We start from the raw sequence: 5,073 nt of genomic DNA on the forward strand, positions 1-5,073 counted from the left end.
TAAACAGACTTAGATAGATGGACTAACATGGCTACATTGAGGACCCTTAAGGGTTTGGGTTGGGAAGAGGCTAGGTAGGCCTGGGATGTTTGCTATTAGTCTGGATTAGAGCAAGGGCATAGCCATTGGGACTTTAGGAGATCTTTGAGGTGTTTTTTGAATTGGTGGAGAGAGGTCATGTGTCTTAGGTTGTTTGGGAGGGCATTCCAGGATTTGCCAATAGAATTGGCATAGAGTGCTTCACCTCCCGAGTTGTTAGATTTAATAGTCTGTATTTGTAGGCTTTTGGATGACCTAAGGGACGTAAGGTTGGAGTAGGGGGTAAGTATTTTGTTCAGTGAGGGGGTTTTGTCTGGATAGTTGATTGTTTTAAATGCCTCAGTGAGTTGATTGAGTTTGAGAATGTTGGGCAGTTCTAACCATTCTAGTGTCCTTAGATTGTGGCAATGATGTGTGCGATAGGGCATTCCTGTTATAAATCTGGCTATGTGGTTATAGGTTGTAGATAGTTTGTTGAGCTCTCTTTTGTTAAGGAAGGAGAATATCGGGGAGGCATACAGGAGTGTGGAGAGGAGGTGGGTCTGGGAAATGGTTAGTTTAGTGTGCGGGGTTAGGAAGTTCTTAATTCTATACATGGACCCGAGTTTCTTGTTTACCGACTTAATGGTCAGGCTGACATGCATATCAAATTTAAGCTTGTGGTCTATGGTCACGCCTAGTAGTTTGGTGTGGGAGACAGGCTCGATTATGGTCCCATTATTGGAGGACACGTTGAAGGTGGGGCAGTTGGTGTTAGGTGATTCATTTCCTTGGTGGGTAATAGGAGTGGGGAAAAACAGAAGTAATTTGGTTTTGGACGGGTTAAGTAAAAGTTTTAGTTCCAAGAACCATTTTTCAACTAAGGAAAAGCAGTTTTGGGTTGCGACTTGGAGTTTGGCGAGAGAAATGTCAGAGCAGATCAGGGTGGAGTCATCTGCATATTGAATACAGGTGGCTTTGAGAATGATAAAGTGTAGACCATTTATAAGTATGGAGAAAAGAAGAGGACCAAGAATAGATCCTTGGGGAACACCGATATTTGTGGGGAGTAGGTCGGATAGACTATTTTCCCACTGAACCGCCTGTTTTCTACAAGAAAGGTAGTCATTAAACCAGTTTATGGTTGATTTGCTAAGATAAAAGGTTTCCAGTGTGTGGATCAACTGTTGGTGATTGACCATGTCGAAGGCTTTGGATAGGTCGAGGAAGAGCGCAGAGGATATTAATTTATTATTGCGATTGTGGTCAACTGAGTCAACAAAGGAGAGGAGAGCAGTAGTTGTGCTATGATGGGGGCGAAAGCCCTGCTGGGTGTGAGAAAGGAGGTTGTTTCGAGTAAGATGGGTTATGAGTTGCTAGTGAATGCAGCATTCCATGATTTTGGCTAGAGGAGATAGTATAGCTATGGGTCTGTAGTTTGATGTGTCAGTGGAGGACCCACCTTTATGTAGAGGGATGATGTAGGAGATTTTCCAGATTGTGGGAATAGAAGCTTCAGAAATGGACCGGTTGATCAAGATTGAAACAGGGTAGGCTATGGCATCAGATGCTATTTATAGGTAATTGGCTGGAAGTAAGTCAGCCGCTAAGGTGGTTGGTTTGAGTTTTTTCAAGAGGGTTCGAATATAGGAGGTAGGTGTGGGTTGTAGGTTAAAGGAGGGTTGAGTTGGGTCTTTAGTTGAGGGTATAGCCGAGGGAGAAGTAGTAAGTTGGCTGGCGAGGGACTGGATGGTCTCTGTGAAAAATGAGTTAAAGGTGTTTGCTATTTCTCTAGAATCTTTACCAATGAGTTTTTCAGGGGTAGGGGTGGTGGATTTACCTGGATGAAGGAGGTGATTGAAACCAGCCCAGAATTTTTTAGGATTATGCTGGTGTTTATCTTGGAGGTGACAGTAATATTGTTTTTTGTCAGACAAAACGGCTGCTTTAGTTGAGTTTCTAAGCTGGAGAAATTTTATGCGATCTAGGGGGGGTTTTAGAAGTTCTCCATTTGTGCCAGGCCTTGTCTCGAAGTTTAATTTTGGTTTTAGTATCCTTTGTTAGCCAGGGTGCGATGCATACCTTAGTTCTAGTAAGACACTTAGGAGCATGAGAGTCAAGTATCTTGAGGAAAGTGTCATTAAAATATAACACACTCTCATCTAAGGGTAAAGTTTTTAGGATGGACCAATTGCATGCTTTGAGGTCTGTAAGAAAATGGTCTGGGACAAAATTCTTACTGTTCCTAACTAGTCTGGATTGTGGATGATTTGAAGTTGGACATTTGTGTTTTATAATAAAGGTAATCAGGTGGTCACTAAGGTCATTGGGAAGGGTCCCTGCAGTATAGTTATTTGGAGCCTTGTTAGTAAGAATCCAGTCAAGGATGCTCTCCTTTTGTTGAGCATTACCAATTCTGGTGGGAGATAGAATATTTTGAGAGAAGCCATGTAAGTTGATGGGAAGAGGATTTGGGGGTTCGGAGTAGAGGGACCAGTTAATATTAACGTCCCCTAGTATTATGGTTTCTTGGGGATAGTTGGTAGCAAACCAACTGAGGATTTGTTCTAGGTTTTCAAGATTTTTGCCTGGTGGTAGATAAGTTACTATGAGATTAATACTTTTTTGGTTGTTTAGGCGAATCTTTAGGGCAATTAGTTCAAGGTTAGGAATTTTTGGAGGTTGGAGTGGATTCATTGTGATGTTCAGGGTTTCTTGAACATGACAGCTATTCCCCCACCTTTTCTGGTTATTCGATCGATCCTAAGGATGTTATATCCAGGTGGGATGATTTCTTCATCCTTAGTGCTAGGTTTGAGCCATGTTTCCGATAGGCACATGATGTCACGGGAGTGGGTTGCAAGCAAGGCATGCAAGTTGTGAACCTTATTATTGATACTTCTTAGGTTGAGGTGAAGGATAAGGAGGGAGCCCACTAGGCTTCTGGCTGCTTTCAGGGTGTTGGGGCCTAGGTCAAAATTAGGGCCTGGGTTGGGGTGGATATCTCCATCTTTTGTGATAGATTTTTTCAAGTAGTCAAATATTTTTTGGAGTTTAATTAGTAATTTTAGAGTGTCTTTTGTTGTGGGAACTTTGGGGTGGCAGAGGGTAGGATGAGTTCTTTTAGGAATTGGGTTATTAACAGGGTAATGAGATGGAGGGATGGGTGTGGAGGGGTTATGGGAATGAAGGGAGGTGTGACCTTTGGAGAGGAAGACTCCTGCTAGGGTTAGAGTTTCATAACTTGTTAAGAGATAAGAAATAATAAGGAGTAGTAGTATGAAGGGAAGGATAGTAAAAGACTTTCTATCCATGGTGTGAGGGGAGGTTGGTGAGTGTAGTAAGCTGGGGGAAGTTGCCTTGGTAAAAATGGGTGTATAAAAAGCTGGAAGGGAGAAAGATGGAGTGTAAATGGATAGAGGTTGGTAAGTGGGCGGAGTAGCCTAATCAGTATAGGCAAACAAGAAATGAGAGGGAGATGAGTCAAAGCACAGGACAGTTGTGATTGGTTGGTGGTAAGGGGGATGGGCTTAGTGACCTAATAAATGTAGAGGTAGTGGGGGCGGGTGGGAATAGCGGGCAGGGTGGGGCGCGGAGCGAGGGCGAAGCGGAGCGGGGCCTACACCACAAGGGTTATTCCTGGGTCCTAAAGGTAACAGAGTACAATGTCAGCTTGTTTGATTTCTTTGCTGGGACTATCAGTAGGATATTAGGCTAATGTTTTGACCTAGTACTGTCTAATGCCTGCAACAGACGCTTATCAGACAATACACTGTAGTTAGGATAGTTTCTTTTCCCTGAGTCTCTTTGGGAGATTATGAACTGAAATTCATTGGGATTGAGAGGAGGCTGGTGTGTGCATTTGCACTGGGAGTCCAAGTGAGTCAGCGACGAAAGTTAAGGAACCACGCGTTGTTCATCTAGCATGGGGGGCTATCTACAGAGAGAATAAGGGAGAGAGAGATAGAGGGTTTAGCAACAGACTACAAGGTATCCTTAGTATAGTATGTTAAGTACAGTAGTCTTGCAACAGTATTAACAGGGTTAAACAACAATACAGTAAGTAGCAGACAGTAAAGTTCACTTGCTATAATTCAACAGGAGATACAGTTAAACAGCACAGTATTGCAGTAGATAGTCCAATGCAGTAATTTGTTTGTGTGGCATCCAACAGTTAAGCTAATCCTACTAGACATTATCGTTTTACACTTTCTGCCCGAAGTGAGCCCAACATTACAAACAGCTCATTAGTGGTAGTGTGATTAAATACATTAACAAGTGTGTTAAGCGACTCAAGAGACCAATCTGGTAACAAGTAGGCAGAGGTAATTTAGATTATAAAATTCAGTGGCAGATCTAAAATACATCGCTGAGTAACGCTCTAATATAAACAAGCGTTTGGAGTGATTTTAGGTAAAATAAGAGCGCAGCACTCATTTTATGCAGTAAAGTACATCATTTCCATCATTAGATAGTTTAAACTAGTCAAACTCTAGGGCGACGCAAAGCAACGCCACGAAGCATCCAGCCCATCTGTATGGGGATGCGCTTCAAGCACAAACACTTGCGTATCTCAGTATGCAAAGTTACAAAGCAGGAAGTATACATAAACCAAGCGTTTCACAGTTTAAATGAGACGTGCAATGCAGCATAAAAACAGTAGCCTAGTTTTCACAGTTGTTTAAATCAAGGTAAAACATAACGCTAGATAATTTGAAATAGTCAAACCCTAGAGCAAAGCTAGACCACACCACGAGGCATCCAGCCCATCTGTGTGGGCATGCGCTTCAGGCAAAAATACACTTGCGTTTTTCAGTATACAAAACTTCAAAGCAGGAAGTATGCAAAAACCTAGCATTTCACAGTTTCAATGATACAAACAAAGCAGCATAAAGACAGTATTTGTTTGTTAATTGTTGTTGTACTGGTGTGGAGTGTATGCGGTGTCGTGCTTTTGAACTGTCTGTGTTTTCGCTGTTGCTGTTTCACTGTCGATGTTTTGAACTGTCAATGGATTCATATGAACCCATATATACATATATATATATATATATA

This window comes from Protopterus annectens, chromosome 4.part1 (assembly GCF_019279795.1).
Source record: "Protopterus annectens isolate FY-2018-M chromosome 4.part1, PAN1.0, whole genome shotgun sequence".
NCBI classification, from domain to species: Eukaryota; Metazoa; Chordata; order Ceratodontiformes; family Protopteridae; genus Protopterus; species Protopterus annectens.